This window comes from Lineus longissimus, chromosome 7 (genome assembly GCF_910592395.1).
Source record: "Lineus longissimus chromosome 7, tnLinLong1.2, whole genome shotgun sequence".
Classification (NCBI taxonomy): Eukaryota; Metazoa; Nemertea; class Pilidiophora; order Heteronemertea; family Lineidae; genus Lineus; species Lineus longissimus.
In genome coordinates this window covers 14291516-14306552 of record NC_088314.1, presented here as the reverse complement: position 1 = coordinate 14306552, position 15037 = coordinate 14291516, and the positions used below count along the sequence as shown (strand labels likewise).

The window sequence follows — 15037 nt, the reverse complement described above, 5'->3', positions numbered from 1 at the left end:
GCATCCGATCTAGGCATATGAGAAAAAAACATCACAATTCCTGTATAGACTGCACATGCATACACTACACAACAGAAAGGTTAAGAACGCGAACGATAAACGACAACGCTCACGACAATGACGTCATAAGGGTTATCGTGAAGAAATAACGTTACATTGAATTCCCGGTAAACGTAAAATGTTCATTTGGCTGACACTGATCCGAGTCAGGAAAGACAAGGACTAGGCCTTTTAACTCACTTATATAATGTTTTAATGTGACTTGTAATGACAATCAAATCCTGCGCGACAATTTCCTTGGCCTTTCAGGGCCTGTTGTACACGACTATTCAATGAATTACCTCATCAACTCTTGACGTGTGGATGTGCATGACACTTTTAGATCCAATTTTTGTGGTCTGTATTGGTCAACACCAACATATATATACACTGCTTCTTTTGGGGTTCACAGCGACAAATTCTCTCAGCAACAGCATATCAACGAAATTTCGGCGGCATGTTCCACTTGAGTGTCTCTGCTGAAGTGAATGATCAATCAGCCCGGGTCGACAGGGTTTCACCTGAGCCACGATTATCTCACATGGAGTTACAAGTTTGTTACACTATGGATTACATCATCAATGTGTGTGAAAGCACAATTAATAATCATAATAAAAGTCTGCACTGCGCTCACAGAAAGAAGGTGCATTATAGGCCTGTAATGACCTTTTGAATCGAACGACATTTATTCATTATTGAAACGGTAGACGATTTGGAGAATGACGTCATTGTCGTTATCGTTGTCGTTTATCGTTCAGGTTCTTAACCTCCCTATTATTTGCAGAAGAATACTTTCGCGAGTCAAGATTTTTGGCTCACCGTTAGGCTGGGTTCACATAGAACTATACGGTATTCGGTATACGCTGTTCGATATACGCTATTCGGTATTCGCTATACGCTATACGGGTACGGCGAGTCACATAGGGTAGCATGCGTGCGGCATTCCGTCTTTTGGCGCCGATCAGATGGACAGTTCATACGAAGAAGATTTGGCTCTTCTCCTCTTAGCCGAGGATGAAGCTGACCAGGCGCAAAGACCAAAGAAAGAAACAAGTTCGCTATATGTTAATTTAAAGAATCATTTCGTTAATTAGTAATAAAACATGTAATGAAGGCCTGTACTTAGAAATTGCAATAAAATGAGTAAAAATGAGTACTATTGTTTCTAACTTATCCTATAGTATGCAATAAATCGTTTAATAATTGTGATAGATAACATTAAAATGCACGCTCTTACCAATTCCTCTGGTCACTTCTGAACAGGGTGGTATACGCTGCACGAAAATCGAACGCGCACGATTCCCACTATACTATACTATACGCAGGTATACGACCTTTTCGAATAGTGCCCTCTCATGTGACCCGGTATTGTGAAATTTCCTTGTTCGATTTCAGGTACCCGCGTGCCCTGGCAAAACGTGCACCGAATACCCGAATAGTATAGTTCTATGTGAACCCAGCCTTAGGCTGGGTTCACATAGCCTTAGGCTGGGTTCACATAGAACAATACGGTATTCGGTATACGCTATTCGATATACGCTATTCGGTATTTGCTATACGCTATACGGGCACGGCGAGTCACATAGGGTAGCATGCGTGCGGTATTCCGTCTTTTGACGCCGATCCGATGGACAGTTCAGACGAAGACGATTTGGCTCTTCTCCTCTTAGCCGAGGATGAAGCTGACCAGGCACAAAGACCAAAGAAAGAAACAAGTTCGCTATATGTTAATTAAAAGAATCATTTAGTTGATTAGTAATAAAACATGTAATGAAGGCCTGTACTTAGAAATTGCAATAAAATGAGTAAAAATGAGTACTATTGTTTCTAACTTATCCTATAGTATGCAATAAATCGTTTAATAATTGTGATAGATAACATTAAAATGCATGTTCTAATACCAATTCCTCTGGTCACTTCTGAACAGGGTGGTATACGCGGCACGAAAATCTAACGCGCACGATTCCCACTATACTATACTATACGCAGGTATACGACCTTTTCGAATAGTGCCCTCTTATGTGACCCGGTATTGTGAAATTTCCTTGTTCGATTTCAGGTACCCGCGTGCCCTTTCAAAACGTGCACCGAATACCCGAATAGTATAGTTCTATGTGAACCCAGCCTTAGGGGAGTCTTTACGATAGCCCTGTGTCCGTCGTCGTCCGTATCCTGTGTGGCACGTTTCTTAACCGCTTGTGCTATGAACTTGAAACTTTGTACACATGACCTCCGACACTGAATTTCGGTCCGGTCTGGTTCATGACTTCGCCACCAGGTGGCCAAAACTGAAAACATAAAAAGTGTGATATGTCTCCTATTAATGATCCGTTTTCAATAAAACTTTTATGGTAGGTACTCCTAGCAAGGATACATCACATATCGTACGGGTTTTTGATTTGACGTACTTTTCAGGGTCACAGAGGTCAAATGGCGTAAATTGGCCGTGAGGATGTAACTATGGCACGTTTCTAAACTGCAATGACTATTGATCCCAAATTTGGTACACATGTATCCCTTAGTCAGGTGATCTCAGGGACCGAAGTTCGGTCCAATATGATTCACCACTTGACCACCAGGGGGCAAAATCCAAAAACCTTTAAATGTGATTATTTCTTAACTTCATGCCCGATTGCCACTAATTTGATATCATGGGTACATCTAACCACCATACAGTATATGTCACACAGGTTTTTAATTTGACCTACTTTTCAAGGTCACAGAGGTCAAATGGCGTAAATTGGCCGTCAGGCCGTAACTATGGCACGTTTCTTAACCGCAATGACTATTGATCACAAATTAAGTAGATATGTACCCATTGGTACCGAAGTTTGGTTCGATCTGATTTGCCGTTTGGCCTCCAGGGTGGGGGCCAAATCCAAAATTCTTCAAAATGCTATTATTCCTTAATTACTTGCCCGATTGGCACCAATTTTATATCATAGGTACATCTAATTCTAACAACCATTCAATGGGTCACCTGGGTCTTTTTTGATTTAACCTACTTTTCAAGGTCACAGAGGTCAAATGTACTGTAAATTGGCCATTTTGGGGAAATTGTTATTGGTTGGACCTACATCAAACCTAACACTACATGACACAATACCATGCTCTTAATCACTCTTTCCTCCAAATGAGGTGAGCACAATGGCCCTGGCAATTTCATTTTAAATGAAATAAAAGTGGTCTATTTGACAAAGCAAGAGCTTCTCTTAGTAAATGTATGAGCTGAAGTGTATGGAGTGATGGAACCTACATGTATAGCACACACAGATGAGCATTCATTAGGCAAATGTCAATGAAGAGGTATGGAAGTGTTTTTCAGGTGAATCATGATACGCACCAATTGCACGCGCTATTCGTGGTCTCTTATTTATCACCTCTTTATGGTTTAGTTTGCTGAGATCGACATACATGTAGGGCCTTAGCCGGATGCAATGCCCGTGGAAACATGGCTAAAAAAATTCGGAGCTTAATATTTTCGCGAGCATGGTCCTCTCGCGAAATTTAAGAAATATCACGAACACGATTTTTTTCTCTTCTACAGTAACACGAAACTAAAGATCTCAACTAAGAATCTAATCTGGATTTTCGACCATGGATGTTCATCACCTTGTTTAGACATGTCTAGATTAAACAACAATTTGAAGAGTGGAACACACCTTGAACGAAGCTGTGGTATTACAGGCTTACCTTAAACTTAGTGTAAGCTGCAACTTAAGTTGGCTCATCGTAAGCATAATGGAACATGCCTGCCAGAGAACTTTTTCAGAAAACGTTACATTAAGTTGATCAGAGTTAAACCCCCTAAGTACAGAAGAGACACTAGAACAGATTGTTGTCCGAAATATCTACAGTAACCACAGGCGCAAGAAGATACCTGAATCGTATGGCTCGACCTTGTCCTTTAAATTGATTAAGACACTTTACATAGAAAACAATACACATTACATTGTCTTCCATGTTCGGGTTAAGTGAATGCTTTCTGTAGGACGGGGGAAGGGGCCACCCAACGTTTGGTGATTTTGATATCTTCTGAATCCTGCGAGTATACTTTCCTGGTGGAATGGCAATCTGTGTTTGTTGTCGGAGAGAATCTCCTTTGATCTGCCTGGTGATTATCTTTGACGAAGAAAGCTATATCTTAGAAATAGTAGAAACGGACACGTTTTTTGTCCATATGCGGTTCCACAAATCGACCCTCGTTTGTGATATGAAGCTAACGGCAGCGTGCGATGTACCTGAGGACAGAAGGTTGACCATCTATCTTTGAAAATTGACCACCTTCATGGTTCTTTTGATAAACATACACGTGTAGTACTCGGAAAGAATGAGCTAAGCAAACCACTATGGACCCTTCATAGCAGTGAACTGAATTGACAGACTTCCGAGAGTTAGGCTTTAGTAAATTATGTTCAGACATCTTAATAGACATGTTACCTTCGTCCGATTGTAGCATATAAACCCTAAGATATGTGGCTTCCCTTATACGCACTTCATCGCATAAAAGTAGACATTTATCCACCACATCACTGAGGCCTAATCTAACAGGATTGCGTATCTGCAATTGGATATATCCATTTTTCAAGCGTATAAAATTGTGTTTTATTTGCTGCTGATATAGCTTGATAAGGTAGTGTTTCTGGTGCAAGCCATGAACGAAAATAGATCTTTTATATCACACCATTTCTCATGATTTTTCCTGAAATAATGGTTGGTTTTGATTTTCCCGGTCGTGACCTCAATATGTCAGATTTTGAAAATACTAGAATACGCCGGGAATATCCCTCGAACATATCGACCACACGAATTATATGCTCTCGCGTCATAAGGCATATGATATACTGCTTATATTCACCAAGCACACTGGCACCAAAGTGTAGACTGAAAACTTTTGGGGAAATTTGAAGTTGCCCATTTTTTGGGTCAGCTTTAAATATAAAGCAGAACTTTTTATATGTATCGACATTACATCGAATTTGAACCGTTAGGTAATTGTTATATGTGTGAATGTCTTGCCTAACCGCTGTGTTACTCTCATATAAGTAGCAGTGCCTACATGTATACGTAGGCGTCTCAATTGTACGTGATTCCTAAATGAGCCAAAGATCAATTTATTAAATGTGGCGCGCTGTGTCGTAGAACAGATTCTGTATTATTCTTTTCTTTAACATGTTTAAAGGAAGGGCGGCTTATTATTGCATTATGTTCGTTCTTCTTCTGGTTCATCAGTAAACTATTTTTCTGAACGTGTTTGATGTTTTTCCAATTTTGTTTTAGCTCTTAGATAGTCAAAAAATGCGTTATCAGGAATTTTCAATAGGCGCGAGACCTTTCCCGCCACGTGAGTGCACGCCGAGATCAGAGTTCACTCCGTGCTCTAAATGACATTCTTGCCAACGTACGCGTCACCTCATCACGATCAGGATGGGAAAACACAGACACTTTAAGACATTGGTTGCGAGACGTCTTTTTCCCGTATATTGGCGAATACAACCCAAACGCATCTTGCTTCTTGTGGACAGGTTCCTCATCAGGCAGAGGAGTTCTGCGAACCACATGTTGAAGCTGGAGTTCTGCTGGATTCAGCATCTGGACCTTACAATTATGAGAGCTTTTTAAAGCCCTAATAACTAGAAACAATGGAAGACAGAAAATACTGACAATGACGGGAACTGTGATAAAATTTCATTGCAGTCGGTTGTAACTATTGTTAGTCGAGCATGGAATGCATTGGCCTCTGAATTCGCGGCCAAGGCTTTTCAGGTGGCCAGGTTGACACCTGAGGCTGTTGGACATTGGCTGGTATTTATAATGAAACGGCCAAGGACCATTGTGCTCACCGTATAGATAGTTGGTGGAATTCATCCTGGTTAAGAAACATGCTACATGCATAGTATATAAGTCAAACCAAAGTCGGTATGACATGTGATGTATCGTTGCTTGGAGTACCTACCATAAAAATATCATCAAAAACAAGTCACTAATAAGCAAGATATTGCACTTTTTACCTTCTTCAGTTTTGGCCCCCTGGTGGCCAAGTCGAGAATCAGATCAGATGGAAATTCGGTGTCGGCGGTTATATGACGTAGGGAGTCATGTGTACCAAATTTCAAGTTCATAGCTTTAGTGGTTAAGAAATTTGCAATAGTTACACTCAAACGATCAATTTACGCAATTTGACCTCTGTGACCTTGAAAAACAGGTCAAATGAAAAACTTATGTGATATGTGATGTATCCTTGCTAGGAGAACCTACCATAAAAATTTTATTGAAAACGAATCACTAATAAGCGAGATATCACACTTTCTAGGTTTTCACTTTTGGCCCCCTGGTGGCCAAGTTGAGAATCAGACCGGACTGAAATTCAGGGTCAGAGGCCAGCTGACCTGGGGGATCCTTTGTACAAAGTATCAAGTTCATAGCCTTAGGGGTTAACAAACGTGCCACAGTTATGCTCAAATGTCCAATTTACGCCATTTGACCTCTGTGACCTTGACAAGTACGTCAAATCAAAAACCCGTACTATATGTGATGTATCCTTGCTAAGAGTATCTACCATTAATTTTTACCAAAAACTAATCAGTAGTAAGCGAGATATGGCACTATTCAAATTTTTGGTTTTGGCCCCCTGGTTGCCAAGTTAAGTATCAGACCGGACCGAAAATCAGTGTCACAGGTCATCTGACCTAGGGGGTCATGTGTACCAAGTTTAAAGCTCATAGCTTTAGTGGTTAAGAAACGTGCCATAGTTACACACAAACGGCCAATTCACACCATTTGACCTCTATGACCTTGAAAATAAGGTCAAATCAAAAACCTGTAGGATATGTGATGTATCCTTGCTAAGAGTATCTACCATAAATTTTTTACCAAAAACTAATCAGTAGTATCACACTATTTATGTTTTCAGTTTTGGCCCCCTAGTGGCCAAGTCAAGAATCAGACCGGACCGAAATCCAGTGTCAAAGGTCATCTGACCTGGGGGTCATGCAAACTAAGTTTTGAGTCCATAGCCCTAGCGGTTAAGAAACGTGCCACTGTTTTAGAAATAGGATACGACGGACGACGACGACGACGGACACTGCGGTGTTGTATAGACTCCCCTACGGTGAGCCAAAAACCAAGCATATGCTTATCCTTGGATTTTCAAGTATTATAAAGTACGCTGCATATTCATAAAACCTAAGGTAATGCTTGTACTTGTAACCTTATGCTTCAAGTATAAGTGTCTGCTTTTCCGGCATCTTGCCAAAACTTAAAGTCTAAGATTCTGCTTCATTCCATATTTATAAACACGAGTAATAAGCATATGCTTATAAGGATATCCTTAGATTTTTCAAGGTAGCTTCAGACCAGGCTTGAACTTCGAAGTAGGAAGACGTGTTTGACATGGCAGCTTTTCTTGCACTTGCGGGGCGACATCCGAAGGAGTACACCCCAAGAAAATCATGTTGCCCAGCATTTTATCGACGATTTCATCGATTTGATGAGCAAAATGATGAATGGTTAGCTGATCATTTTTTAGAAGATAGTGGAGAAACTCGTGGCGGGGCACTGACAGTAAAGACACAAATGGAGACTTTCCTTCGATATATATCGGACCCTGGGTTTCAGATGGGTGTTGCTGAGGATGTTGGAATTTTCCAACCCACCGTGTCAAGAACATTCCACGCAGTACTCGACAAGATTGTTGAAAATGCAGGACTGTGGATACATTTCCCAAGTACGGTGCATGAGATGCAGTCAGCAATGGACAATTGGCAAACGTCCTACGAGATGACTTGTGCGATAGGTGCTGTCGACTGTACCCCCGTCCGAGTTCTGAAGCCACAAGGGAGGCATGCACATGGCGACGAATACGTAGGCCGGAGTGGAAAGGCTACGTTAAACGTTCAGGGAATTTGTGATGCAAAGGAAACGTTCACAAGTGTTGTAGCCGAGTGGCGTGGGTTTGTACACGACAGTAGAATATGGAGAAATTGGGTAGTTTGTCATCGTTTGTCCACTATGAGGACGGAGGCATTACTGCTAGGGGATAGTGGATACGGCATTGCCGCCTGGCTCCTTACACCTTATGGGAATCCTCAGCAACCGGAAGAGGTAACGTTCAATAGGATTCTAACAATTGGTGTACAAACCAGAAGGTTTACATGCACTAAGGACAGGCATGACTATCCGTCACCTCAATAACAAAGGATTTCCCCATTCCCAGGGCAGCAATGATTGCCATAATCCGACCAGCCTTACACCAAATACCACATGGGAAATCTGATTTCACCCTGTTATGCAGTATGAGCAATTAAGCACAAGCTTGAAACTTACAAGCCAAGCATCATCCACAAATGCTTGTTTTATAAATATGAAATCAAGTATAACGCCATGCTTATACTTAATACTTTAAGTATTAAGTACATGCTTAAAGAACATGGTTATAAGCATATGCTTGTTTTTATAAATACCAGCCATTGTCAATAGCGTCAAACCATGCTGTTTTAGTGTATATACACGTGTGTATTGCTGCATGTATTGTGAACACTGAAGATGCTAGCTGGTGAACCAGACATGCCGAACATTCGTCCCGCAGCTGTTGCTGCAGTGCCTGCACCCCTGGCCCAGAGCTTACTACCGATATAACCACCGCTCCAATTGACTTGTCTGATGAGGCTTATGCTGTTGAAGGGTGGAAGTGGCTAACGATTTGATACCTATCTTAGTGCTCTGAGAGAGTTCGAAAAGACTTGTAATTTCGAAAATCTGGAGGATTCACTGATTGGTGACCGAATTGTGATTGGTATCCGAGATCAGAACACTCGTCGAAAGTTATTGCAGGAACGTAATTTGTTGTTAAAAAAGGGTATTGACATTTGCAAGTCCGCTGAGTTAGCACAGACTCAATTCAAAGTTATCGGTTCTTCTGGGGCTGAAGAGGTAAAAAAGGTGTCGTCACGATTCAAATTGAAACCAAAGTCGAGAGGAGGCGATACTCCGATGCCAAAGAAATACGAGCATAGTGCATCGAATCACCACATGTCGAAATCGTTTTTGTGGACGGAAGCGTGCTAAAGACCGTCAGGAGTGTCCCGCAAATGGACAGAAATGCCACAATGTGGTGGTTTGAATCACTTCAAGTCAAAATGCAGGTCAAGAATTGTACATGCTGTGGGCTACACCGAATCTGAGTATGACTCTGACGATGAGCCTGAAGTGATTGGTTGTGTGCATCTTAAAACCAAGTTTGCAATAATGACAACAAGGAGATTTACGAAGAAAGCCGCTTTGAATATATTACCCGCTAAACATATCAATAGTTCGATCAAGTTGCAAAAATGCAACAAAGTTCTGCAAATGTGGAACGAACGCGATTGGTCCCTAAGGGAAATGCAGAATGCATGTCCGTAATCCTAAAATGTCCGCTTCACAACGGTAGTTGATAAAGTATGGAATTAGTGAAACCTTGGAAACACTGATAAACCTTGTAATATTCAATGTAAACCATGGAATCACTGTGCAAATAGCGCGGGAAATCGGGTGCGTTCCTTCCACGATTTATACCCTTCCAACTGACAGTCTCGTCCCAGCTGACTTTATTGATAGCAATTTGCCAGTTAGTTCAGAAGCCAACATTTTTAATGTGGAGGATGACGTCATCAATTGGCAATGCGCTGTGGTCGTTAAAATATTTTATTTCTCTTCAATGGAAGCAAAAATTAGTTTTTATGATTGTTTTGTATTCCATAGACGATAAAGTATTATGCTCGGTACTAGATGCACGAGATCATAGGACAAACACACACGTGAATAAAAAAACCGCTTAGAACTGGTGACGTCACAAAGATCTCTGCATCCCTCGATGCGTACTGGAAGATGTAAGAAATCGCTCACGGCGAAGGAAATTTTCATCCGCAAACTTCGGTAATAAACATCCATGACTAGGCTTCTTTTATTCATCGTTTGTTATAAAATATCAGTCAATCATAGACAATTAGGCCTAGACATAGTCGTCAACCTTATCCATGCATAATGCATGACAGGCCCCCAATTTTCTCTGTATCACCCTGTATGAACAGACCGATCCGTAGTTCAAATAGGCCCCGCGTGGTGGTGGCGTATTTATAAGCGGAGCGCTATTGGTCCATATTATGGGTGTGTGGTGGGCGTGTCTTCCCATATTTGGAAGATCAGTACTGTACACTGGAGGCGAGGTACAACTGGGTTGTTCTAAAATATAGACTATTGAATCGGATATGCGACAGATTTCTAAATTACCATAAAATTCCGATCTGATCATGTAAGAATAAGCTCCAAATGTTGATTCGTAACCACGTTAGGTTCGAATGGCATTATTTCATGTTTTTATGCATTTTAAGGAGTGTTTTCAAGGTTTATCAGTGTTTCCAAGGTTTCACTAATTCCATAGTTTATCACCTACCCTTCACAACATCATAACGTCTGCCTCATCCACCAACATGCACTATTCACGTTTATAGCAGAGTGCGTCGAAGCAAATACAAGCTGACACGCAAATCATTTTACAGCACACGACGCGACACATTTTAATATCAAGGTCCTCTCACCGTTTTTGTCAGCGGTGTTACCAGTGCATTCATCAAACACTTTCCAAGTACAAATTGTTTATAACGGTTAGGTTGAAATAGACGATATGATAGTTTTTCATTACTCAGCAATATATGAGAATTTTTGCTGCGATTATAAAACCTGACGTTTGTCGGATAATTGTTATTGAAAACAAAGGTACACTATCATTACGGATATTGTTCCTCGGCGACCAACAGTTCCATGAAAACAAACGCTACTGGCGATGTTTAAAAGATAAAACGGAATAAATGACATTTACAGCATAAAGGAAAAATATAATTTGTTAACGAAGCAAAAACGCGGCTAAGCTTGTCTCTCAATAATAGCGATGCATCTAACAACCCCTGCTGCAGTCATTATTATCAGCGTAAATGATTGTGCCAGATATTACAAATATGTCTTTATGAGTAGCTGCTGCTGATCGTAGCTATGTGAATTCACCCCGGAAGATACCTCGGGGGCTATATGCTAGCATTATCATGACCAGGCTGACAAACGTTTTGCAACTCTCTATTGGATCAAGTTGCACATACAATGCTAAATCAGGAATCTCACAACGCTTTGGCGCTTTCATTTGTTAAACGGGTTCTCTACAAACATAATTTTTATCGCTGATCCGGTCAGAGAATCGGTGTTATAACGACAGTTTTTTACATCAAAATGTGCAGAATTTTCGCAGCAATTCCGACTAAAACTGCGCTCAGTTCGTCAACATCAAAGTTTCCAATTATCGCATCGACGAACTAACGAAGGCCGGGCAATGCGTGAGATGAAACGCTATTGCACAAATGTGACTAAAACTTCACTCAGCAAGTCCAATTGTCGCAACGGCAAGCGAGTGAAATTAAGGACGGGCAAATGAAAAAATGCTGGGCAATGCATGTCTTCTTACGGGAGATTAATCATTATTCATAATTGTTACATTGAGTTGAACGCCATGTCTCAATTTCTGCATGAGTACCATGCACTTTTGTCCCGTAAAGTCAATATCTCTATTCTTGTCCACAAATGCGACTGGAGTTAAATTCGTAAATCTAATCTAGAAAAAGTTAGAGGATATGAAACTGGCCGTCTTGTCATACGACGGTCGAAATTGTCGTCGGGATTCATTTGACTAAAACGCAATTCGTGCAAAGGCGGACAGTCCTGCAATCGAGTAGCACTGGTATATACATCTGGGTGGCGGTTAGAATTTGACCATAATAGATTACATTCGGCTCTGGCCGGGATTTCAACGAAAAATACGTCTTTATGAGTAGCGGCATGCTACACTCGTAGTAGGTTTTGCGAATTCACGCCGGCGGTGCAATAACGAGATTTTCACATCAAAATGTGCACAAATGTGACTAAAACTTCACTCAGAAAGTCCAATTGTCGCAACGGCAAGCGAGTGAAATTAAGGACGGGCGAATGAAAAAATGCCGGGAAATGCATGTTTTCTTTTGGGAGATGAATCATTATTCATAATCGTTACATGGAGATGAACGCCATGTCTCAATTATCGCGTAATTACCACTATTGTCTCGTAAAGTCAGCATCTCTACTCTTGACCATAAATGCGACTCGAGTTGAATTCCGGCAATCTTATCTACGAGTGAATGTCAATCGCAGTCGCTCATCTCATTCGGCTTACCTAGCTAGACAGGCCTATGAGTATGACCCTTAATACAAACCTTTCAACAGTTGCTACTGATATGCAGAGCTGCAGGTTCAGATGTCCTAAGAATGCCACTGCTGTCTGCATTTCATTTATCATGTACAATTGAGACATTCTGGAAGAGAGATGTCTTTGCTGAGTATGACGCAGGTGATTACGGCGTTTACGATGTCTCTGCATTTGCTCCAGCATGAGTCTCAGAAGAACGTATCCGTTAACCGCTGGCATGGTCAGTAAGGCTGTGAATATGAAACATCCATCTTACTGCAATTGAAACAAGAAAATATACATTTAGTAATGCAAAAAAGTCTCCGAGTCGGCCAGTCAGAAACTAAACATAATTCATTTCAATAATCAAGAAAGTGTTAGGAGACTTTCAAAAGAATTCTATGGCCACTTTAGGGGTAAGTTTCTGAGTGGCCATTTTCCCACAACAACCTTACAAACTGAATAAACAATTTGAGTTTATTTTCTTTTTTAATTCGTGTCACCACCAATGATCCCAGCAAACAATATTTACCTGATTTAAATGGGTCCAGTTTTCTTATTCCGTATCTGACACCTCCTCAACAGATCATCAATGGCTCCCAACCACAAACAATTTACAACGATTCCACAGGAAAAAATGACCCTGAAAATATGAAGATATGTTTCCAAATGTACATGGCAGCAAGGCTGGCAATGGGTGATTTCAAAGTTGGTTGTTAAAACTAACACATGACTAGCTATCAAATCCATTTCGTTTAGATAGGATAAACGTCAGTATCACACTTAGAAGAGATAAAACCAGATCAAGCGTAAACTAAAACAAAGTATTACTAGGTTAGAATTTGACTACTGAATTAACTGACTTAGAAATCACCTAATGTATGGTGGCCTTCCCTGGTTCTACTCTACATGTAGGCAGACTGCCGATTTTAAAATTTACCTTCAATAGATTTGTATCCGAAGCCTTGAAAGGTCTTGAGGGAATGTTTTCTTCTCTTCTTCCCTCTTTATTTCATATTCATCAAATGCATTACTTGATTTACCTGCAAAAAATGTGCATAAAAAATTGAAATATCATCATTGAAATATAATCAACATGTTTCTCACTTGGTGGGGTCTTTAACTGCCCTAGCATAGAAACCAGATACAGGGAACCTCGGTTTTAAGCCTCTTCGAAGGACTGTCATTTGGTTAACATACAGGCATACCCTTGTTTACAAACAAACAAAGCCTGATTTTCAGGTAGAAGTGTAACAACATGTGGTATGGTTGAATTTCATTCTTACCTGGACCATGGAGGTATGACCAGTGACCAAGGCCTAGTATCCAGGACATGTGGAACATTGAGTCAATCACAATGATCGATTGAGTCCATATCATTATCAATCAAGCATTGCATTTTAGACTGAATGTTTTCCTAGAGGCAATATTTGTTTATCAACAAGGCCAGGGGCAGGGGGTGGCCGCAACAACTGGCCCATTGAGTGATGTTGATGTTTTTGTACCCCCTTTTTGTACCATGTGTACACACTATATTATATAGTGGTGTATATAATATACACCACAGTGCCAGTACCAGTACCAGTGAGCGAGTGTGGACGATACATGCACGCACAGTCGACACAGTACAGTGCATGCAGTGCCAATGACCAATGTCAATGTTGAATGTATGACTGAATGAATGAGGATTTGAGTGACTGCATGGAGACCTGAGAGTAGGCTACAGTCTAACAGTCAGTGCAATCAACAGGATTGAGCAGTAAAAAACAGTAAAAAAACATGTAAACCTTTGAAAACCACGCAGACATGGTGATGGTAGGGTGGACGCAGTGTCGCCAGGATTATTGTCAAGAATTCATGGAATTTGCGCGTAGCAAGTACCAAACCGTTATTTTGATACCTCCACAAGCAATTCGGTTCGGAGAGCGAAAAGCCCGCCGATTTCGACGCAATTTCGACGGAGTGCGCTGCGTCGTCTAAACGAGCGTTTTACGAAAGACCGGAATGCGGTCTTTTTGGATCGAATCCGGATCCGATCGGAATGCGGTCTTTTTGCCTGTCGTTTAAACGGCCCTATTGTTTGAGTGCGTCGCGTCGTATGACTTGCGCTGGAGTCTCGTATGCAATTTGACGTCATTGGTGATTAGATGAGGTCATCGGTGGGTTGGTCCCGCCAAAATATGGTCGGGTGAGGAAATGCCGCAATGTTTTTAAGGCCATGGCGATTTAGCGGATCCTGCGGATTCTGCGGAACCTGCGGAATCTGGGCTGAATCAGCATAAAAACAGCACGAGAATATCGATATTATGATAAATTATTATTATTGGTATCTTTATTCGATATGTAAATTACATTTACACGTCTAGACAAACAAACATGATTACAAATTATGCACAGTGATACAAAAAAAATGGTGCAGGCGCGACTCCACAGAATACAGGTTATAGGGTGCTACTCAGTGCACAAAAAATCAACAATGGTTTTTATATTTACATCCCCGCGGTTTGTATCTAGTAAATGGAGGAAATCCCTAATGGCACTTGACCGAACCAAAATAGCTTCTGAAGGATGAACATATAGCACCGCTTCGATGTTTCCGATTGTAGAACGCGGTGCCCCAATTAAATTAGTAATGTATGAGATAGAGTTAGACACAGAGGACGAGCTTCCATCTAATGCCAACTGAAAGGCTATTTGAATGTAGTTATTATTTGTTTCCGATGACCTGCTCATGAAACGTAGAAATCTGTTGTG

At 41.0% G+C, this 15037-nt stretch overlaps 1 long non-coding RNA gene across 2 annotated transcripts; it reads right to left on the bottom strand.

Moving 5' to 3' along the window:
- Window positions 1-12228: 12228 nt before the first annotated feature.
- On the bottom strand, window positions 12229-14305 carry LOC135491437 (uncharacterized). 2 transcript variants are annotated; one of them, XR_010447819.1, is made up of 4 exons: window positions 13570-13690; window positions 13224-13326; window positions 12816-12926; window positions 12229-12559 (listed from the first exon to the last, which is right to left on the bottom strand). It is a non-coding gene; the product is annotated as an uncharacterized LOC135491437 (long non-coding RNA). The 2 variants fall into 2 exon arrangements; XR_010447818.1 differs by lacking the exon at window positions 13570-13690 and adding an exon at window positions 14071-14305 and having other exon boundaries at window positions 12234-12559.
- Window positions 14306-15037: the final 732 nt, after the last annotated feature.